Genomic DNA, 24,251 nt, shown 5'->3' on the forward strand with positions numbered 1-24,251 from the left:
AAACTTCTTGGACGGAACTTTAAGGCGCAAATTTTTTGACGATAGCCACACCAGATCCCCGACCACAAACAAGGGGTTAGCAGAACGTCTTCTATCTGCCTGAGTCTTTTGTATGCTCTGGGACGCCTCTAGGTTCTTCTGAACCTGGGCCCAGACTGTGCACAGTTCCCGATGAACGACATCTACGTCGGGATTGTTGGAACTACCAGGTGAAATAGAGGAGAACCGTGGATTAAACCCAAAATTACAGAAAAAGGGGGAGACCCCTGACGAGTTACTGACCCGGTTATTAAGGGAAAATTCAGCGAGGGGAATGAATGAGACCCAATCATATTGACAGACAGAGATAAAACACCTTAAATATTGTTCTAGAGACTGATTAGTCCTCTCAGTTTGGCCATTAGTTTCAGGATGGAAGGCAGAGGAGAACGACAGATCAATCTCCAACTTTTTACAGAAGGCTCTCCAAAACAATGAAACAAATTGTACCCCTCTGTCAGAAACAATATTGACAGGGACCCCATGGAGACGCAGGATGTATTTGACAAACAAGGTAGCTAACGTCTTAGCATTGGGTAGTTTCTTGAGGGGCACAAAGTGGCACATCTTACTGAAGCGGTCTATTACAACCCACACCACCGACTTGCCTTGAGATGGAGGCAAATCGGTGATGAAATCCATGGAGATATGGGTCCAAGGTCTCTGGGGAACGGGCAAAGAACATAGTAAGCCCGCTGGTCGGGACCTGGGAGTCTTGGACCTAGCACAAACTTCACAAGCGGCGACGTAGGCCTTAACGTCTTTGAGCAACCCAGGCCACCAATAGTTTCTGGCAATGAGGTGCTTGGTACCCAGGACGCCTGGATGGCCACATAGTGCAGAGTCATGATTTTCCCTAAGTACCCTTAGCCAGAATTGCAGGGGAACAAACAGCTTGTTCTCAGGAAGGTTCCCGGGAGATGAACTTTGATCAGCCGCAATTTCAGAGACTAAATCAGAATCAATAGAGGAAATGATTATACTTGGAGGCAAAACACAAGCAGGATCTTCCTCCGAAGGAGGGCTGGCCATGAAGCTACGCGACAGTGCATCAGCCTTAATATTTTTAGACCCAGCCCTATAGGTGACCAAAAAGTTGAATCTGGTAAAAAATAACGCCCATCGAGCTTGTCTCGGGTTTAGCCTCTGGGCAGATTCTAGGAAAACCAGATACTTGTGGTCGGTAAGGACCGTCACCTGGTGCCTAGCCCCCTCCAGGAAGTGGCGCCACTCTTCAAATGCCCATTTAATGGCTAAGAGTTCGCAGTTGCCAATTGTAAAGGATCTGCCAGGCACAACTTCTGTGTATACGCCCATAGGTAATCAGTCTGCACCTGAGTCTATGTCTCTGAGACTGACTCCATCTTCCACCACTCAGGATGGCAGGCTTAGGAGTGGGAGAGCCTATCGCAGCCTGGCCAGACGGAGCTAGCTCCCGCCCTCTGTCTATTTATACCTGCCTTTCCTGTTCCTCCTTTGCTTGTGATTCTTCTCGTGTGGTTTCCTGGCCCAGCTACAGCTTCTGCTATTTGATCCTGCTCCATACTGACCCTGGCTTACTGACTACTCTCCTGCTCTGCGTTTGGTACCTCGTTCTCTCCTGGTTTGACTAGGCTCGTTCACCACTTTTGTTGCTCACGGTGTTGCCGTGGGCAACTGCCCATTTTCCCTTAGCTTTGTGTACCCTTGTCTGTTTGTCTCGTGCACTTAATGAGCGTAGGGACCGCCGCCCAGTTGTACCCCGTCGCCTAGGGCGGGTCGTTGCAAGTAGGCAGGGACAGAGTGGCGGGTAGATTAGGGCTCACTTGTCCGTTTCCCTACCCCCATCATTACATAATCACAAGCCCTTATACCTAGTCTACCCTGGTCCCTGACACTACTATGGACCCCCTTGAGACCCTGGCCCAGCAAATGCAGGGTCTCTCCCTACAGGTCCAGGCCCTGGCTCAGAGGGTCAACCAGCCTGACGCTGCCATGGTAGTACCCCTCACCTCACCTCTTGAACCCCACCTCAAGTTGCCTGACCGGTTCTCAGGGGACCGGAGGACTTTTCTCTTCTTTCGGGAAAGTTGTAAGCTCTACTTTCGCTTAAAGCCCCACTCCTCAGGTTCTGAGAGCCAGCGGGTGGGTATAATTATGTCCCAGCTCCAGGAAGGGCCCCAAGAATGGGCCTTCTCCCTGGCTCCTGACGCCCCTGAACTTTCCTCCGTTGACCGTTTCTTTTCTGCTCTCGGACTCATTTATGACGAGACTGACAGGACTGCCTTTGCCGAGAGTCAGCTGGTGACCTTACGTCAGGGTAAGAGACCTGTGGAGGAGTATTTACCTGACTTTAGGAAGTGGTGCGTAGCTTCTCGGTGAAATGACCCTGCCTTAAGGTGCCAGTTTAGGTTGGGTCTGTCGAACGCCCTGAAAGACCTGCTAGTTAGCTATCCCTGTTCTGACTCCTTAGACCAGGTTATGGCTTTAGCGGTACGACTTGACCGACGTCTCAGGGAACGACAACTTGAACGGTTTTGTGTTTTCCCCTCTGACTCCCCCATGATGCCTCCCGAGGTCCCGTTGCTTCGCTCTTCCACGGAAGACTCGGAGGTACCCATGCAACTCGGGGCCTCCGTGTGCCCCCGACAACGTAGAGAGTTCCGCAGGAAGAATGGTCTCTGTTTCTATTGTGGGGATGACAAACATCAAGTGAACACCTGTCCTAGGCGTAAGAATAAGCAGCCGGAAAACTTCCGCTCCTAAGTGATCATCGGGGAGGTCACTTGGGCGCACAGGTATTTCCCGTAAATATGAAACGTAATAAAATCTTGCTTCCCTTTCAGGTCTCTTTTGGTGATAGGTCTGCTACCGGCAGTGCCTTCGTGGATTCAGGGTCTTCTGCTAATATCATGTCTGTGGAATTTGCTATGTCTCTAGCCATGCCTTTGATTGATTTGCCTAAACCTGTCCCGGTAGTGGGTATCGACTCCACTCCTCTTGCTAATGGTTATTTTACACAGCATACCCCTGTTTTTGAACTCCTTGTTGGCTCCATGCATTTGGAGCAGTGCTCTGTACTGTTGATGCAGGGATTATCGTCCGATTTGGTTTTAGGCCTTCCCTGGTTGCAGTTGCATAATCCCACGTTTGACTGGAATACTGGGGAGCTTACCAAATGGGGTAATGAATGCTTGACGTCATGTTTTTCTGTTAATTCTATTTCTCCCCTTGAGGAGGTGAACACGCTACCTGAGTTTGTTCAGGACTTCGCTGATGTTTTCTCTAAGGAGGCCTCCGAAGTGTTACCTCCTCATAGAGAATACGATTGCGCTATCGAATTGGTACCAGGAGCTAAGCTCCCTAAGGGTAGGATATTTAATCTTTCTTGTCCCGAACGTGAAGCCATGAGAGAGTATATCCAGGAATGCCTGGCCAAGGGTTACATTTGCCCCTCTACTTCTCCGGTAGGTGCTGGCTTCTTCTTCGTGGTCTTAGGCCATGCATTGACTACCGTAACTTGAATAAGGTCACTGTAAGGAACCAGTATCCCCTTCCTTTGATTCCTGATCTCTTTAATTAGGTTCAGGGGGCCCAATGGTTCTCTAAGTTTGATCTACGGGGGGCGTATAACCTTATCCGCATCAAAGAGGGGGATGAGTGGAAGACTGCGTTTAACACGCCCGAAGGTCACTTCGAATACCTCGTCATGCCCTTTGGGTTGTGTAATGCTCCTGCGGTCTTCCAGAATTTCATAAATGAGATTTTAAGAGATTACCTGGGGGTATTTCTTGTAGTGTACCTTGATGACATACTGGTGTTTTCCAAGGACTGGTCCTCCCACATTGAGCATGTCAGGAAGGTGCTCCAGGTCCTTCGGGAAAACAAACTGTTTGCTAAAACCGAAAAATGTGTGTTTGGGGTACAGGAGATACCATTTTTGGGTCAAATCCTCACTCCTCATGAATTCCGCATGGACCCTGCCAAGGTCCAGGCTGTGGCGGAATGGGTCCAACCTGCCTCCCTGAAGGCGTTACAGAGTTTCTTGGGGTTCGCTAATTATTACAGGAGATTTATTGCTAACTTCTCGGTCATCGCTAAGCCTCTTACGGACCTCACTCGCAAAGGTGCTGATCTCCTCCACTGACCTCCTGAGGCTGTCCAGGCTTTTGAGGTCCTTAAGAAGTGTTTTATCTCGGCCCCGGTGCTGGTTCAGCCCAACCAAATGGAGCCATTTATCGTGGAAGTTGACGCATCCGAGGTGGGAGTGGGGGCTGTCTTGTCCCAGGGTACCAGGTCCCTCACCCATCTCCGCCCCTGTGCCTACTTCTCCAGGAAGTTTTCGCCCACTGAGAGTAACTATGATATTGGCAACCGCGAACTCTTAGCCATTAAATGGGCATTTGAAGAGTGGCGCCACTTCCTGGAGGGGGCTAGGCACCAGGTAACGGTCCTTACCGACCACAAGAATCTGGTTTTCCTAGAATCTGCCCGGAGGCTAAACCCGAGACAAGCTCGATGGGCTCTATTTTTTACCAGATTCAACTTTTTGGTTACCTATAGGGCTGGGTCTAAAATTATTAAGGCCGATGCACTGTCGCGTAGCTTCATGGCCAGCCCTCCTTCGGAGGAAGATCCTGCTTGTATTTTGCCTCCTGGTATAATCATTTCTTCTATTGATTCTGATTTAGTCTCTGAAATTGCGGCTGATCAAGGTTCAGCTCCCGGGTACCTTCCTGAGGACAAGCTGTTTGTTCCCCTGCAATTCCGGCTAAGGGTACTTAGGGAAAGTCATGACTCCGCACTATCTGGTCATCCAGGCGTCCTGGGTACCAAACTCCTCATTGCCAGAGACTATTGGTGGCCTGGGTTGCCTAAAGACGTTAAGGCCTACGTCGCCGCTTGTGAGGTTTGTGCTAGGTCCAAGACTCCCAGGTCCCGACCAGCGGGCTTACTACGTTCTTTGCCCATTCCCCAGAGACCTTGGACCCATATCTCCATGGATTTTGTCACCGATTTGCCTCCATCTCAAGGCAAGTCGGTGGTGTGGGTTGTAGTAGACCGCTTCAGTAAGTTGTGCCACTTTGTGCCCCTCAAGAAACTACCCAATGCCAAGACGTTAGCTACCTTGTTCGTCAAACACATCCTGCGTCTCCATGGGGTCCCTGTCAATATTGTTTCGGACAGAGGGGTACAATTTGTTTCATTGTTTTGGAGAGCCTTCTGTAAAAAGTTGGAGATTGATCTGTCCTTCTCCTCTGCCTTCCATCCTGAAACTAATGGCCAAACTGAGAGGACTAATCAGTCTCTAGAACAATATTTAAGGTGTTTTATCTCTGACTGTTAATATGATTGGGTCTCATTCATTCCCCTTGCCGAATTTTCCCTTAATAACCGGGTCAGTAATTCGTCAGGGGTCTCCCCCTTATTCTGTAATTTTGGGTTTAATCCACGGTTCTCCTCCGCTTCACCTGGTAGTTCCAACAATCCCGAGGTAGAGGTCGTTCATCGGGAACTGTGCACAGTCTGGGCCCAGGTTCAGAAGAACCTAGAGGCGTCCCAGAGCGTACAAAAAACTCAGGCTGATAGAAGACGTTCTGCTAACCACTTGTTTATGGTCGGGGATCTGGTGTGGTTATCGTCTAGGAACTTGTGCCTTAAGGTCCCGTCCAAGAAGTTTGCTCCCCGGTTTATTGCGCCGTATAAGGTCATTGAAGTCCTCAATCCTGTCTCCTTCCGACTGGAGTTGCCCCCATCGTTTCGAATACACGACGTGTGTCATGCCTCCCTCCTTAAACGCTGCTCCCCGTCCTTGGCTCCCTCGAGGAAACCTCCTGTCCCCGTTCTCACCCCTGAGGGGGTAGAATTCGAGGTGGCCAAGATTGTGGACAGCAAGATGGTCCAAGGCTGAGGAGAGGACTTGGGTACCCGCCCGGGATGTTCACGCTGGGGTATTGGTCAGGAGGTTCCACCTTCGTTTCCCCAATAAACCAGGTCCACTTAGAAAGGGTCCGGTGGCCCCTCATAAAAGGGGGGGTACTGTAAAGGATCTGCCAGGCACAACTTCTGTGTATACGCCCATAGGTAATCAGTCTGCACCTGAGTCTATGTCTCCATCTTCCACCACTCAGGATGGCAGGCTTAGGAGTGGGAGAGCCTATCGCAGCCTGGCCAGACGGAGCTAGCTCCCGCCCTCTGTCTATTTATACCTGCCTTTCCTGTTCCTCCTTTGCTTGTGATTCTTCTCGTGTGGTTTCCTGGCCCAGCTACAGCTTCTGCTATTTGATCCTGCTCCATACTGACCCTGGCTTACTGACTACTCTCCTGCTCTGCGTTTGGTACCTCGTTCTCTCCTGGTTTGACTCGGCTCATTCACCACTCTTGTTGCTCACGGTGTTGCCGTGGGCAACTGCCCCTTTTCCCTTAGCTTTGTGTACCCTTGTCTGTTTGTCTCGTGCACTTACTGAGCGTAGGGACCGCTGCCCAGTTGTACCCCGTCGCCTAGGGCGGGTCGTTGCAAGTAGGCAGGGACAGAGTGGCGGGTAGATTAGGGCTCACTTGTCCGTTTCCCTACCCCCGTCATTACACCAATATCATAGTTACTCTCAGTGGGCGAAAACTTCCTGGAGAAGTAGGCACAGGGGCGGAGATGGGTGAGGGACCTGGTACCCTGGGACAAGACAGCGCCCACTCCCACCTCGGACGCGTCAACCTCCACGATATATGGCTCCATTTGGTTGGGCTGAACCAGCACTGGAGCAGAGATAAAGCATTTCTTAAGGACCTCAAAAGCCTGGACAGCCTCAGGAGGCCAGTGGAGGAGATCAGTACCTTTGCGAGTGAGATCCGTAAGAGGCTTGGCGATGACCGAGAAGTTAGCAATAAATCTCCTGTAATAATTAGCGAACCCTAGGAAGCACTGTAACGCCTCCAGGGATTCAGGTTGGACCCATTCCGCCACAGCCTGGACCTTGGCGGGGTCCATGCGGAATTCATGAGGAGTGAGGATTTGACGCAAAAACGGTATCTCCTTCACCCCAAACACACATTTTTCGGTCTTAGCAAACAGCTTGTTTTCCCGAAGGGCCTGGAGCACCTTCCTGACATGCTCAATGTGGGAGGACCAGTCCTTGGAAAACACAAGTATGTCATTAAGGTACACTACAAGATATACCCCCAGGTAGTCTCTTAAAACCTCATTTATGAAATTCTGGAAGACCGCGGGAGCATTACACAACCCAAAGGGCATGATGAGGTATTCGAAATGACCTTCGTGCGTGTTAAACGCAGTCTTCCACTCATCCCCCTCTTTGATGCGGATAAGGTTATAAGCCCCTCGTAGATCAAACTTAGAGAACCATTGGGCCCCCTGAACCTGATTGAAGAGATCAGGAATCAAAGGAAGGGGATACTGGTTCCTTACAGTGACCTTATTCAAGTTTCGGTAGTCAATGCATGGCCTAAGACCACCATCCTTCTTCCCTACGAAGAAGAAGCCAGCACCTACCGGAGAAGTAGAGGGGCGAATGTAACCCTTGGCCAGGCATTCCTGGATATACTCTCTCATGGCTTCACGTTCGGGACAAGAGAGATTAAATATCCTACCCTTAGGGAGCTTAGCTCCTGGTACCAAATCAATTGCGCAATCGTATTCTCTATGAGGTGGTAACACTTCGGAGGCCTCTTTAGAGAAAACATCAGCGAAGTCCTGAACAAACTCAGGTAGAGTGTTCACCTCCTCAGGGAGATAAATAGAATTAACAGAAAAACATGCCGTCATGCATTCATTACCCCATTTGGTAAGATCCCCAGTATTCCAGTCAAACGTGGGATTATGCAACTGCAACCAGGGAAGGCCTAAAACCAAATCGGACGATAATCCCTGCATCAGCAGTACAGAGCACTGCTCCAAATGCATGGAGCCAACAAGGAGTTCAAAAACAGGGGTATGCTGTGTAAAATAACCATTAGCAAGAGGAGTGGAGTCGATACCCACTACCGGGACAGGTTTAGGCAAATCAATCAATGGCATAGCTAGAGACATAGTGAATTCCACAGACATAATATTAGCAGAAGACCCTGAATCCACGAAGGCACTGCCGGTAGCAGACCTACCACCAAAAGAGACCTGAAAGGGAAGCAAGATTTTATTACGTTTCATATTTACGGGAAATACCTGTGCGCCCAAGTGACCTCCCCGATGGTCACTTAGGCGCGGAAGTTCTTCCGGCTGCTTATTCTTACGCCTAGGACAGTTGTTCACTTGATGCTTGTCATCCCCACAGTAGAAGCAGAGACCATTCTTCCTGCGGAACTCTCTACGTTGTTGGGGGGACACGGAGGCCCCGAGTTGCATGGGTACCTCCGAGTCTTCCGTGGAAGAACGAAGCAACGGAACCTCGGGAGGCATCATAAGGGAGTCAGAGGAGAAAACACAAACACGTTCAAGTCGTCGTTCCCTGAGACGTCGGTCAAGTCATACCTCTAAAGCCATAACCTGATCTAGGGAGTCAGAAGAGGGATAGCTAACTAGCAGGTCTTTCAGGGCGTTCGACAGACCCAATCTAAACTGGCACCTTAAGGCAGGGTCATTCCACCGAGAAGCTACGCACCACTTCCTAAAGTCAGAACAATACTCCTCAACAGGTCTCTTACCCTGACGTAAGGTCACCAGCTGACTCTCGGCAAAGGCAGTCTTGTCAGTCTCGTCATAAATGAGCCCGAGAGCAGAAAAGAAAAGATCAACGGAGGAAAGTTCAGGGGCGTCAGGAGCCAAGGAGAAGGCCCATTCTTGGGGCCTGTCCTGGAGCCGGGACATAATTATACCCACCCGCTGGCTCTCAGAACCAGAAGAGTGGGGCTTTAAGCGAAAATAGAGCCTACGACTCTCCCGAAAGGAGAAAAAAGTCTTCCGGTCCCCTGAGAACCAGTCAGGCAACTTGAGGTGGGGTTCAAGAGGTGAGGTGAGGGGCACTACCAGGGTAGCATCAGGCTAGTTGTCCCTCTGAGCCAGGGCCTGGACCTGTAGGGAGAGGCCCTGCATTTGCTGAGCCAGGGTGTCAAGGGGGTCCATAGTAGTGTCAGGGACCAGGGTAGACTAGGTATATGGGCTTGTGATTATGTAATGTCGGGGTAGGGAGACAGACAAGTGAGCCCTAATCTACCCGCCACTCAGTCCCTGCCTACTTGCAACGATCCGCCCTAGGCGACGGGGTACAACTGGGCGACGGTCCCTACACTCAATAGGTGTACGACAGACAAAACAGACAAGCGTACAAAGAAGCCAGGGAAATGGGGAAGTTGCCCACGGGGACACCATGAGCAACAAGCGAAGTGAACGAGCCGAGTCAAACCAGGAGATGAGCGAGGTACAAAAACGCAGAGCAGAAGAGTGGTCAGTAAAGCCAAGGTCAAACACAAGCAGAGGATCAGTAGTTCAAGAAGCTGCAGCGGGGCCAGGAAACCAGCAGAGAAGAATCACAAGCAAAGGAGGAACAGGAAAGGCAGGTATAAATAGACAGAGGGCGGGAGCTAGCTCCGTCTGGCCAGGCTGTGATAGGCTCTCCCACTCCTAAGCCTGCCATCCTGGGTGGTGGAAGATGGAGTCAGTCTCACAGACATAGAAGCAGGTGCAGACTGATTACCTATGGGCGTCGACACAGAAGTTGTGTCTGGCAGATCCTTTAGGGTATGTTCACACGGCCTATTTACGGACGTAATTCGGGCGTTTTTGGCCCGAATTACGTCTGAAAATAGCGCCTCAATAGCGCTGACAAACATCTGCCCATTGAAAGCAATGGGCAGACGTTTGTCTGTTCACACGAGGCGTATATTTACGCGCCGCTGTCAAATGACGGCGCGTAAATAGACGCCCGCGTAGAAGAAGTGACCTGTCATTTCTTTGGCCGTAATTGAATAGCAGCGCTAATTACGGCCGTAATTGACGCGGCGTTCAAGCGCCTGCACATGCCGGTACGGCTGAAATTACGGGGATGTTTTCAGGCTGAAACATCCCCGTAATTTCAGCCGTTACGGACCCCCGCCGTGTGAACATACCCTAACACATGCCCTCAGTTTCCAAATTACAGAGATGGGTATTCGGTGTGGACTAAGGCTGGTTTCACACAACCTATTTTCAGATGTAAACGAGGCATATTATTTTACGTCTGAAAAGAAGGCTACAATACGTCGGCAAACATCTGCCCATTCATTTGAGCCGTTCTTCATTGAACTCAATGAAGCACAGCTCAAAATTTACAGCTGTCAGAGAAGCCTCGCAAAATGCGAGGAGGAGCATTTACGTCTGAAACGAGGCAGCTGTTTTCTCCTGAAAACAGTCTGTCTTTTCAGACGTAAAAGCCTGCTACCGTGTGCACATACCCTAGGGGTATGTGCACACGATAGCAGGCATTTACGTGTGAAAAGACAGACTGTTTTCAAGAGAAAACAGCTGCCTCGTTTCACACGTAATTGCTCCTCCTCGTAATATACGAGGCGTCTGTGACGCTCGTAAATCTTGAGCTGCTCTTCATTGAGTTCAATGAAGAACGGCTCAAATTACGTTGCAAAGAAGTGTCCTGCACTTCTTTGCCGAGGCAGTCAATTTACGCGTCGTCGTTTGACGCGTAAATTACAGGTCGTCTGCACAGTACGTTGGCAAACCCATTCAAATGAATGGGCAAATGTTTGCCGACGTATTGTAGCCCTATTTTCAGGCGTAAAACGAGGCATAATACGCCTCGTTTACGCCTGAAAATAGGTCGTGTGAACCCAGCCTTACACGGAAAGGGACCTTGACAAGGGTATGTTCACTCGCTTAATAAAAAACTTCTGAAAAATAAGGAGCTGATTTCAGAGAAAAGAGCCTCTGATTTTCAGGCGTTTTTGAAGCTGAAGGTATGTTCACACGGCATCGTCCATAACGGCTGAAATTACGGGGATGTTTTCAGGAGAAAACATCCCCGTAATTTCAGCCGTAACGGCATGTGCAGGAGCTTTAAAGCGGCGTTCATTACGGACGTAATTGGCGCTGCTTTTCATTGGAGTCAATGAATAACGGCTCCAATTACGCCCCAAGAAGTGACAGGTCACTTCTTTGACGCGGGCGTCTATTTACGCTCCGTCATTTGACAGCGGCGCGTAAATATACGCCTCGTGTGAACAGACAAACGTCAGCCCATTGCTTTCAATGGGCAGATGTTTGTCAACACTTTCAAGCCGCATTTTTCGGATGTAATTCGGGACAAAAACGCCCGAATTACGTCCGTAATTAGTGTGTGTGAACATACCCTCAGAATGAAATTTGGAGCTTCTTTTGAGGCTTCTTTTCAGACCTATTTTGAGGCGTTTTTTGAGGAGTTTTTCATAGTGTTCAATGGAAAATCAGCTCCAAAAAACGCCTCAAGAAGTGACATGCTACTTCTTTTTACGGAGCTTCTTTTTACGCTCCGTTTTTTGACAGCGAAGCGTAAAATAAAGGCTTGTGGGAACAGAACATCGTAATTCCCATTGAAAGCAATGGGCAGATGTTTATAGGAGTATTAGTGGCGTGTTTTCCAGCGTAATTCAAGGCGTAAAACGCCTCCATTACGTCTGAAAAGAGGTCGTGCGAACATACCCTAATTTGTCGCAAAAGTGACCACAACAAAAACTACTTTTTCCAAAGAAATAAACATAGGATTTTACTTCTTTTCAAATCCACTCAGTCCACTCACTCCTCTGCCACAAAAACTCTATGGCTGGGTTCACACGACCTATTCTCAGGCGTAAACGAGGCGTTTTACACCTCGATTTACGCCTGAAAAGACGGCTTCAATACGTCGGCAAGCATCTGCCCATTCCTTTCAATGGGTTTGCCGACGTACTGTGCCGACGACCTTTAATTTTACGCATCACTGTCAAAAGACGACGCGTAAAATGACTGTCTCGGCAAAGAAGTGCAGGACACTTCATTGGGCGTAATTTGAGCCGTTTTTCATTGAATCCAATGAAGAACAGCTCCAAATTACACCCGTAATTGACGCCTCGCAAAACGCGAGTACGAGCAATTACGTCTGAAATGCAGGAGCTGTTTTCTCCTGAAAACATCTCCGTCATTTCAGACGTAATTGCAGTTATCGTGTGCACAAATCCCAAGGGCACAAAAGTTCTGTGTGAACTATAGGAGCAGGTGCAATGCTGTTAGTCCAACTTTCTGTAAAAAAGACAAAATGTTCACATATTGATCTTGAAGTTTAAAGGGGACATATAAATTAGAAAATGACTAGAATATTTAAATCAGGTTTTTGTTATAAACAAGTTTTGTTTCTTTTTCATTTTGTTGTTTGTTTTTATCCAAAAATATTACCATTTTTGCTCTGGCCACTAGAGCATACACAATATTGTCTTATATTTCCTGTTTTCTGTAGCTCACTTGTCAGCTTTGCTGAATAGATTGGGACAGAAAGAGCAGAACAATCTCATTATCATTAGATGGTGGGAATTTTAATGACTACTCTATTGTAGTGCTGGAGGCCTGGATAAGTAAAGATAGCATGATACACACAGATAAGGTAAGATAAGTACTCCATCACTCTCTGGAGACTGTAATGGGGGTTTTACACAGGACGATTAATGGGTAAACGAGCGTTATATTAATAATAATTGCCCTGTGTAAACAGGGGAACGATCAGCAGATGAACAAGCAAACGCTCGATCATCTGATGGTCATATCGTTTTAAAAAAGTAAAAGATTATCGTTGTCGGCAGAACATCTCCCTGTGTAAACAGGGAGACTCGCTGCCGACATGATAATAATGGATGGAGACGAGCGATCGGAGTAACAACCGCTCGTCCCCATCCATAGCTCCGTGTGACAGGAGCAAGCGTGCGCCGAGCAACGATGTGTAAAAGGGCCTTAAGAGTATGTTCACACGTGGCAGATAAGCTGCAGGTTTTCTGTCTGGAGTTGCAGACGAAAATCCACTGAGTATTGCAGTAGCAGCAAAATGGATGAGATTTTAACAAGCTCATTCACATGCTGTGGAAAAGCTCCACACGTAAATTAACCCACGGTGTGGATTTTTAAAATGACAGCATGTCAGTTTACGTTGCAGATGTCACTCCTTTCAATGAGAGGGGTGAAATACACAGCAAGAAACACAATCCACAGCAAAATATGCATGTCTAACATTTAAATTTTGAAACGGAAATGCTGCAAATTCGTGGCAAATTCCGCAGGTGTACTTTCGTCTGAATCTCCCGTCCTGTGTGAAAGTGCCCTAATAGTCTATTAGATTAAAAGGAGAAAAAGTCACGGCGCCACCTTGTGCAGATCAGTCGGGAAAGGGTGAGAAAAGAGTACAAGTAATGTGCTCACCTAGATACGATGGTAATAAGCGTCAAAGTAAGAACCACAGTGCTGCTGCCAGATCCGAGTCGGTATCCAATTGGACCGCTTAGGTAGAGAAATTTGCAGGAGAAAAAGGGATCATTCCAGGGGCGCTGCTGTGTGGTAGGAATAATAGGAACGAAATCCGGAGATAATTGTTATTCAATTTTTTCGAATAAATTGAATAACAATTATCTCCGGATTTCGTTCCTATTATTCCTACCACACAGCAGCGCCCCTGGAATGATCCCTTTTTCTCCTGCAAATTTCTCTAATAGTCTATGACATTTCTGTCAATTAACTCCCATTAATTTCAGCTGCAATAAAGCATACACACCCTGCTGTTTTGTCTACATAGATAATACTGGAAGATCATTCACACAGGAATGTTTTTAAAAATAAATAACTAGCTATTACATTCCCTTTAAAGAGGCTCTGTCACCAGATTATAAGTGGCCTATCTCCTACATAATATGATCGGCACTGTAATGTAGATAACAGCAGTGGTTTTTATTTAAAAAAAACGATCACTTTTGACCAAGTTATGACCTATTTTAGATTTATGCTAATGACTTTCTTAATGCCCAACTGGGTGTTTTATAGCTTTTGACCAAGTGGGTGACCAATCAGCATCATACACTTCTCTCCATTCATGTACTCAGTACATAGTGATCTTGCGAGATCACAATGTGCTGTCACTTACTCACACATTAACTTTACTGAAGTGTCTTGAGCGCCGCCGCCGCCGCCTTGCTGTAAGGGGGGTGCCAGCTGGTCAGGTACCACTCCCTGACCTCAATACTGGCTGCCCCGCACTGCGGCTACCGCTCACCCACTCACCCTCCTCATCTTGCATCCTGAGTGATGATCATGCGTGATGACATCATTCAGGATGCAAGACAGGGAGGAGACTAGCTGCCCATGTGTTTCTGGGGTGGTTTGAAATGCAATTTCCCCAGGACTCAGCTCCAGCAGCATCATTGGTCACAGTGCACGGTTTGTGAGCAGCCCAGCAGGCCAGTCACACTGTAGGCTTTGGTTGTATGGGGGCACTGGTGGGGGGTCTAAAATGAGCAATAATGGGAAATGGGCAGAGGATTCAGTGCCACCTTGGTGCCCATATGCAACTTATTGCCCCTCCATTGTTCTTCTGTTCAGTGCCCCTTCAATGCACATTTGCCATTTATTGCCCCTTTATTGTTCTTCTGTGAGAAAGGGTGCTAAAGGAGCAGTAATTGGCAAATAGGCATCAAGGAGGCACTGAACAGAAGGACACTAAAGGGGCAATAAGTTGCAAATGGGCACCCAGGTGGCACTGAACGACACTGTTATTAAATGGCAAATGGGCACATGATTCATTTCGACCTTAGTGCACAATTACCATTTGTTGCATTTTTAGACCCTGTACACATTACGTTAAAGGGGTTAAAAATAAATTCTGTTGAAGCAGTAGAGAAGTTAAAGTGGTATTCCAGTTACAACAAGTTACCCCCTATGCTATTCGGTGGGTGGTCAAACAATGTATTTGGCTATCTCCGGCGCTCCAGTAGAGGCTTCGATCCGTGCCATTAACCCCTTAAATGCAGCAGTCAAAAGCGATTGCTGCATTTAAGGTGTTTGCAGCTCATCGGCACCCCAGCAATGAAATCGCCGGGGTGTCGGTGGCTGCAATGGCAACCGGAGGCCTACTAGTGGCCTCCCGGTCTGCCTAGTACGGAAAATTTCCAGTCCCCGCCCTGAGGCTGGATCTAAAAGGCTTCCGTAGCCGCCGGAAAGATGGCGCCGACTCAGGAGATAAGCCGGCGTCATCAGCAGTGGATGTCAGCTGTATATTACAGCTGACATCCACCTGTAACGGCAGGAACTCGAGCTTTCTCCAAACCCTGCCATTAACCTCTTACGATAAGGCCACACGGAGAGGCCCTGACACGGTCGCAACGCGGCTAACAACCGCGCCGACACCATGTTCGGTGCGGCTGTCAAACAGCTTGTTAGTGGCCGCATGTTAACGCGGGTAAACCGTCCCTTTATCTGCAAAATCGTGCGGCCATGAATTAATACACCCTTTATGGCCGCACGATTTAGCAAATTACAACAACTTACCTCCTATTCATTCTCTATGGCAGCGCCGGAAAAAGCCGAACACTGCACTTGGCTATCTCCGGTGCACCCATAGAGAATGAATGGAGCGGCAGTGCGCATGCGCAAGTAACCGGAATACCTCTTAACAAGGTATTTGTCAGCCGCTCCTACATAGTGCCAGCGCGGTTGTTGGCCGCGTTGCGACCGTGTCAGGGCCGCTCCGAGTGGCCGTTACCCTTAGATGCAGCGATCGAAAGAGATCGCTGCATCTTTGTGGTTGTCAGCAGATCAGAAGCTCTGCCCTGCAAACGCAGGGCAGGCGACTGCTACTATGGTAACAGGAGACCTAACAATGGCCCACTGCTCTGCCATTACGGAAGCCGATTAGGCCCCTCCCGGAAGCGAAGCCTAATCGGCTTACTGTCAGTGAATGACTGACAGATCTAATACATTGCACTATATAGGTATTGCAATGTATTAGAAAAAAAATCTGACAGTTTTACCTTCAAGTCGCCTAGTGGGACTAAAGAAAAGTGTAAAAAAATAAAAAGTTTGAAAAAAGTGAAAAAAAAGGTTGTAAAAAATATAATAAACGTTTCAAGTAATAAAATAGAACAAAATATGCCTTTTTGTCTTATCAAGTCCTTTATTATTTAAAAAAAAATTAACCCTACATATTTGGTATCGCCGCGACCGTAACGGCCTAAACTATAAAAATATTATGTTATTTATTCCACGCGGTTAACAGCGTAAAAAAAAACATAAAAAACAATGCAAGAATTTCTGTTTTTGGTCACTTTGCCCTAAAAAATTAAAATAAAAAGTGATCCAAAAGTTGCATGTATCCAAACATCGTACCTATAAAAACTATTACTCGTCTCTCAAAAAACAAGCCCTCATACAGCTCTGTCGACGGAAAAATTAAAAAGTTGTGGTTCTCATTCTTACATTCTTTTTCCAAAAGTAATTTTATTGTGCAAAAAGATGTAAAACATAAAAAAGTGCTATAAATCAGGTATCGCCGGAATCGTACTGACCCACAGAATAAAGTTAACATGTAATTTATAATGCATGGTGAACGCTGCATAAAAAAAAATAATAAAAAACTATGCCAGAATTGCTGTTTTTCGGTCACCTTGCCTCCCAAAAAATAGGATAAAAAGTGATCAAAAAGTCGCATGTACCCCAAAATTGTACCAATAATAACTACAGCTCATCACGCAAAAAAAAACAGCCCTCATACCACTACGTCTATGAAAAAAAAAATTAGTTAAGGCTCCAAGAAGTCAGGAAATAAAAATATGAAGTTGTGCAGGCCCGAGGGGAACATTTCTTCTGTTTCAAGAGGCGATTTATCGTGGCCCAAAAATTAGGGAATCAGGAAGGGGAGGGCCCAAACATATGTGCTGGAAGCGAGGGTGCCCGTATTATACCAGGACAACACTTCCCAGCAAAGTCCCCCAAACTGCAAGTGTGCGGAGTGTGGACCAAAAGGCGGATAAGGAAGGACACCATTTATCAGTGCGACACTGGCCTGTGCAGAAAGGATTGCTCCACAGCGTAACACACATCTATAGATTTGTTTATTGTTTTTTTTTTTACCCCATTATTATACCACCTGACTATACCCCTGATGTACTCTGCCCAGCTTACATGTACCCCCACATTATAAACTGAAATACCAGTAAAACTCCAAACAAAACTACTACCAAGCAAAATCTACACTTCAAAAGCCAAATGGTGCTCCCTCCCTTCTGAGCCCTACAGCGTCCCAAACATCAGTTTACTTCCACATATATGGCACCGCCATACCCGGTAGAACCCTTTTAATAATTTTTGGGGTGTGTGTCTCCAGTGGCATAGGTTGGGCATGACATATTTGCCACTGAATTGGCATATCTGGGGAAAAATTTAAATTTTTACTTTGCACCATCCGCAGCGCATTCATTTATGGAAAATACCTGTGGGGTGAAAATGCTCACTATACTCCTTAATAAATGCCTTGAGGGGTGTCGTTTACAAAATGGGATCACTTCTCAGGGGCTTATTTTATTACTTCACATCAGAGCCTCTGAAATTGTGAACCTCAATTTCGAATGGTACTCTTTCACTCCTGAGCCCTGTCGAATGTCCAGGCAAAAGATTAGTGCCCCATATAGGGTGCTTCTAAAACCAGGAAACAGCATAATAATTAGAGAGCTGTTTTGTTATGGTGGCACAAGCTGGGCACAACGTATTGGCATATCTATGGAAAAAAATCCTATTTTCACTCTGCAACATCGAGTGCACACTAATTTCTGCAAAACACCTGCGGGGTTAACATGCTCACTACACCCTTAGGTGAATACCTTGAGGGGTGTAGTTTCCAAAATGGGGTCACTTCTGGGGGGGTTTCCACTGTTTTGGTCCCACAGGGGCTTTGCAAATGCGACATATCGACCAGAAACCAATCCAAGCGAAATGGTGCTCCTTCCCTTCTGATCCTTGCCGTGTGCCCAAACAGCAGTTTATGACCACATATTTGGTCCAGTACATATTCCGTACTCCAGAGATGTTTCTTTACAAATGTTGGGGTTCTTTTTTTCCTTTATTTGTTGAGAAAATGAAAAATTTTGAGCTAAAGCTACATCTTATTGAAGAAAAAGGACTGTTTTTACTGCCCAATTCTAATAAATTCTATGAAACACCTGTGGGGTCAAAATGCTCACTACACTCCTAGATGAAATTCTCAAGGGGTGCAGTTTCCTAAATGGAGTCACTTTGTGTTTTCACTGTTTTGGTCCCTCAGGGGCTTTGCAAATACGACATGGCCTCCGCAAACCATTCCTGCTAAATTTGAGCTCCAAAAGCCAAATGGCGATCTTTCCCTTCTAAGCCTTGCTGTGTGTCCAAACAGCCGTTTGTGACCAAATGTGGGGTAATGTTTTACTCGGGGGAAATTGCTTTACAAATGTTGCAGTGCTGTTTCTCCTTTAGTCCTTGTGGAAATGAGAAAAAATTAGCTAAACCTACATTTTCTTTGAAAGAATGTAGATTTTCATTTTCACGGCCTACTTTCAATAATTTCTGCAAAAAACCTCTAGGGTCAAAATGCTCACTATACCCCTAGATAATTTCCTCAAGGGGTGTAGTTTCCAAAATGGGGCCACTTGTGGGGTGTTTCCACTGTTTTGTCCCCTCAGGGGCTTTGCAAATGCGACATGGCCTCCGCAAACCATTTCTGCTAAATTTGAGCTCCATAAGCCAAATGGCGCTCTTTCCGTTCTAAGCCCTGCCATGTGTCCAAACAGCCGTTTATGACCACATGTGGGGTAATGTTTTACTTGGAAGAAATTGCTTTACAAATGTTGTGTTGCTTTTTCTCCTGTAGTCCTTGTGAAAATTCGAAAAAATTAGCTAAACCTACATTTTCTTTGAAAGAATGTACATTTTCATTTTCACGGCCTACTTCCAATAATTTCTGAAATAAACCTGTAGGGTCAAAATGCTCACTATACCCCTTAATAAACTCCTTGAGGGGTGTAGTTTCCCAAATAGGGTCACTTTTGGGTGATTTCCACTGTTTTGGCACCGCAAGAGCCCTTCAAACCTGACATGGTGCCTAAAATATATTCTAAATCAATAAATTTTTTATTGAAAATTTTTTACAATTTTTTTCAAACAGTATAAACCATCCTTGGTCCTAGAACATGGACCTGCATACAATAATACATACATGTGATATGTCATTGAAGGATATACATAAACATAAACAAGAAAAAACAGACAACTTTGCTATGCCATTTTCAATCCAATGTTAATACTAATTATGTCATGTTACCAGATACATTTCTTCACTTAGGTGTAATACTTCGAATTTACCCAAAGCTCCCAATAATGTGAATTCTTGGCATAACCAGAGGGAGATTGTAATAGCATGGATTCATGGTGACATGCTACATTTACCCTGCCTATCACTTCCGATAAAGAAGGGGAAATAGTTGATTTCCAGGACTTGGCAATTGCCATTCTAGCAGCAATGAAAACATGGTGTACTAGTACCCGATGCTCTGCCATTATGTCTTCCAAACCAATGTCTAGAATAGCCAATTCCGGACAGAACGGCATAGATTCTCCTGTAATTTCTAGTATGAGGTGAAAAAGCTCCCTCCACATTTCCCCCACCTTGGGACAGGACCACCACATATGCAAGGTGGATCCCAGGCAACCACATCCTCTCCAGCAGCCATTGGAACTGCTTTGAAATATATGTGCACATCTGGAAGGTGTTAGGTACCATCTCATGTGAATTTTAAGGGTGACTTCAATATGCTTAACACATTTGGAATGACGAGTAATCCAACTAGAGGCCTTCAGCCATTGTGCCATGGAAAACGTAGAACCCATCTCCCGTTCCCATCGTAATATATGTTCTGTCTTCCCCGAGGACTGTTTTTTCAAAATTAGATCGTAGCTACAAGCTAAACCCTTACTGTGACCTTGCCATTTAAACAGGAATTTGTGATATGAGGAAAGCTTTGTAGGTTGAGCTGGGATAGCAATTGTTTGTATCATATGTCGTATCTGGAGATACTGGTAAAACATGGATTTATTTACGTCATATTCCCTTACCAACTGCTCAAAAGATTTCAAGTGTTTTCCCTCATATAAATCTGAGAGGGCTGTTACGCCTAGCGATTCCCATGTCTGCAAAAATACATGTGGGACTAAAGGTTGAAGTGCCTAAAATATATTCTAATCAAAAGGAGGCCTAAAATCCACTAGGTACTCCTTTGATTCTGAGGCCTGTGCTTCAGGCCAATAGCACACTTGGGCCACATGTGGGATATTTCCTAAAACTGCAGAACCTGGGCAATAAATATTGAGTTGCGTTTCTCTGGTAAAACTTTGTGTTACAAAACAAAATTGATTAAAAAAAATCGATTTCTGCAAAAAAATAATGAAATTTGTAAATTTCACCTCTACATTGGTTTAATTCCTGTACAACATCTAAAGGGTTAAGAAACTTTTTAAATGGTGTTTTGAATACTTTTTCAATTTTTTTTTAAATGGGATGACCTATTGGAGGTTTCTAATATATAAGTCCCTCAAAGCCACTTCACAACTGAACTGGTCCCTGATTGCCTTTTGAAATTTTCTTGAAAATGTGAGAAATTGCTGCTAAAGTTCTAAGCCTTGTAACGTCCTAGAAAAATAAAAGGATGTTCAAAAAACAATGCCAATCTAAAGTAGACATATGAGGATGTTAATTAGCAACAATTTTGTCTGGTATAGCTGCCTAACTTACAAGCAGATACATTTAAATTTTGAATTTTTTTTAATTTTTGCCATTTTTCACAAAATTTTGGTGTTTTTCACAATTAAATACTGAGCAAATTTTAACAGTAACATAAAGTCCAATGTGTCACGAGAAAATAATCTCAGAATCGCTTGGATAGGTAAAAGCATTCCAAAGTTACTACCACAAAGTTAAACATGTCAGATTTGAAAAATAGGGCTCTGTCAGGAAGGTCAAAAGTGGCCAAAGCGGGAAGGAGTTAACAGCTGATAATTCCCAACAATGCTATTTGCTAACAAAACCTATTCATTGATGACTAATAATTTTGTGCAGCATCTATTATAGATGCTGTACGATCAGTGCCGCCATCAGGAATTTCTGGGCCCCATACAGCCAAGATGTCTGGGACCCCCCTCCATTACAGGGGGTGGGCAACGGAAAGTGTGGCACTCACGTTTGTACGTTATACACATTAACTGATTTTGGTGTTGGTGTCAATTACAGTGAAGGAAACGATGGACCAGGCAGTGACCGGTTAATGCCCTGGATTTTGATCTAATTAGCTAAAACGTATCCGACTGTATGGCATACAGTGCGATAAGTCGCCCGGGGAATGGCCCGGGGGAAACTACGGAAGTCACTGTCCATGAACAGGGCTGGAGCCTTCTACTGGCGCTCTTCCCAGGGATTAGGGCGCTGTTCCTGATGTCCATATATGTAAAGTGACGTCCAAAGCTTTGCCAAGCCTGAGTACACGGCCGGAGCATCGGCAACGCTCTGGCCAGGGATTCCAGCCCTGGAGAATCCCCTGACGTCACTTTACATATATGGACAGTGATGTCAGGAGCTTTCCCAGGGACAAAGTCCACGGGTAGAGCAATTGTGATGCTCTGCCTGGGGACTCCGGAATAGCAAAGTCTACAACGCTATTCCATCCTTCAAAAATAAGGTATACCGACGGCTACCAGCTAGACGGAGGCTAAAAGGACGTAATGGAGCCCTGCGAATTATCGTCTACGTTGTTTATAGTGTACGTGAGATTTCCTGACGTATACGATAAACTTAGGGCAACAACATGATGTGAAGGGGCCTTAAGGGAGGGGGAAGCGCTTGTGAGGATGTAAGGAGAACTAATCCTCCGTTCTTACGTTGCCATTAAAGTTCAATGTGTTTTTCAACAGCAAAAATCTGAGGCTTCCCCTTTGATTTATGATGCCGATGTGCAACAAGCGTGTATCAGATCCGCACGAGAATAAGGCCCTGTTCACACAGTTTTTTTTTGCCGCATTTATGCAGCGGAAACCGCGTTGGAAACTGCAGCAAAAAACAGCCGAAATCGCCTCCTATTGATTTCAACGGGAAGCAAAGGCGTTTTTTCCCGCGAGCGGAGAAAAACGCTCGCAAGAAGAAGCAACATGCCCTTTCTTCTGCCATTTCCGTCTCTGACCTCCCATTGACCTCAATGGAAGGCATAGAAAGCCTTAAGTCCCATTGTCATTCAAAGCTGTTTATCCTCGGCTTTTCTATGTAATATAAGTCGCATGCTACTTATTGCTGTGGTGGATTTCTTATCATGGTGCGGACAAAAATACACGTGAAAATCCAACATGTATGAACGGGGCCTTAGGGTGAGTTAAAAAAAAACTGTTAGGCCAAATGCACACGACACTTATTACATGCAAATTTGTCGTGGGTATTTTTGTGCGGCAAATCCGCAGTGTAATAGAGTACCAGCAAAGTAAATAAGATCAAGAAATCTCATCTACATGTCGCATTTTCTGCACAAAAATTGACCTGCGGTGCGTATTTGAAAATATGACACATGTTCATTTGTCTTGCGTTTCTGCTTGCGAATTGTTTCTGACTAGTTTTAAAAAAATTAAGAAATCTGCAGCATAAAACCTGCACCTATTTCCGCATCAAAATGTAAAAACCGCACCTAAAAACGTATCAAAAAACGCACTGTAAGGCCTCATTTACACGAGCGTAATAAACGCGCGTGCGACGCTCGTGCTTTTCACGCGTGTCGTACGCACCTATATTACTCTATGGGGCAGTGCAGACAATGCGTGAATTTTGCGCAGCGCGAGTGCGTTGCGTAAAACTCACGACATGTTCTATAATCGTGCGTTTTTCGCGCATCACGCACCCATTGAAGTCAATGGGTGCGTGAAAACCACGCATGCCGCACGGAAGCACTTCCGTGCGAACTGCGTGATTCGCGCAAGAGCTGTCAAACTGAATGTAAACAGAAAAGCACCACGTGCTTTTCTGTTTACAAACATCCGAACGGAGTGTCTTAGAGATGAGCGAACCGAACTTCACCGGGTTCGGCCGAACTCGTTTTGACCGAACCCGGCAGGAGACAGTCACTGTCCAGGGTGCTGAAAGAGTTAAACTGGTTCAGCACCCTGGACAGTGACTTCCGATCCCAATATACGTGAACGTGTAAAAAAAAAAAGTTCTGACTTACCGATAACTCCCGGCTTCTTCCTCCATTCTGACCTCCCGGGATGACAATTCAGTCCAAGTGACAGCTGCAGCCAATCACAAGCCAAGCACAGGCTGCAGCGGTCACATGGACTGCCGCGTCATCCAGGGAGGTGGGGCCAGATGTCAAGAGAGGCGCGTCACCAAGGACGCGTCACCAAGGCAACGGCCGGGAAGTTCTCGGTAAGTACGAACCTCTTTTTTTTTAAACAGGTTACTCGATATGGTGATCGGAATTCACTGTCGAGGGTGCTGAAAGAGTTACTGCCGATCAGTTAACTCTTTCAGCACCCTGGACAGTGACTGACGTCGACTAGCCTCATCTCTATGATGGCGGCTGCGCGAAAATCACGCAGCCGCGCATCATACACTGATGACACACGGAGCTGTCAAGTGCCTTTTGCGCACGCAAAACGCTGCGTTTTTTTGCGTGCGCAAAACGCACACGCTCGTGTAAATGAGGCCTTAGGTGCAGATTTTACCTGCGGAATTACCTGCAGTTTTGATGCGGATTTTGTGCACCATATTCCTTAATGTGTGCATTATAGAATTTGCTAGGGATTTACAGCAAATGAACCCTTTACATTGTAAAGAATGAAATACGTTCCAATTCTGCAACATAATAGGCATGCAGTTGATTTAACCCCTTCCCTCCTCAGCCATTTTTCAGATTTTCACTTTTGTTCTTTCCTCCCCACCTTCCAAAAGCTATAATTTTTTTATTTTTCCGTCTATATAGCCAAATGAGGGCTTGTTTTCTGCGGGAAGAGTTGTAGTTTTTCATGGCACCATTAATGTACTGAGAAGCTGAAAAAAATATATTTGTGGGGTGAAATGGGCAAAAAACAGCGATTACGCCCTTTTTTTGGAGGTTTTGTTTTACGGCATCCATCAGGCGGTTAAAACTACATATTCACCTTATTCTACAGGTTGATACAATTACGGCGATACCAAATTTATATGTTTTGTTTTATGTTTTACCACTTTTAAACAAATAAAACTGTTTGCTAAATG

The sequence above is a fragment of the Rhinoderma darwinii genome, chromosome 2 (assembly GCF_050947455.1).
Source record: "Rhinoderma darwinii isolate aRhiDar2 chromosome 2, aRhiDar2.hap1, whole genome shotgun sequence".
Taxonomy (NCBI): domain Eukaryota; kingdom Metazoa; phylum Chordata; class Amphibia; order Anura; family Rhinodermatidae; genus Rhinoderma; species Rhinoderma darwinii.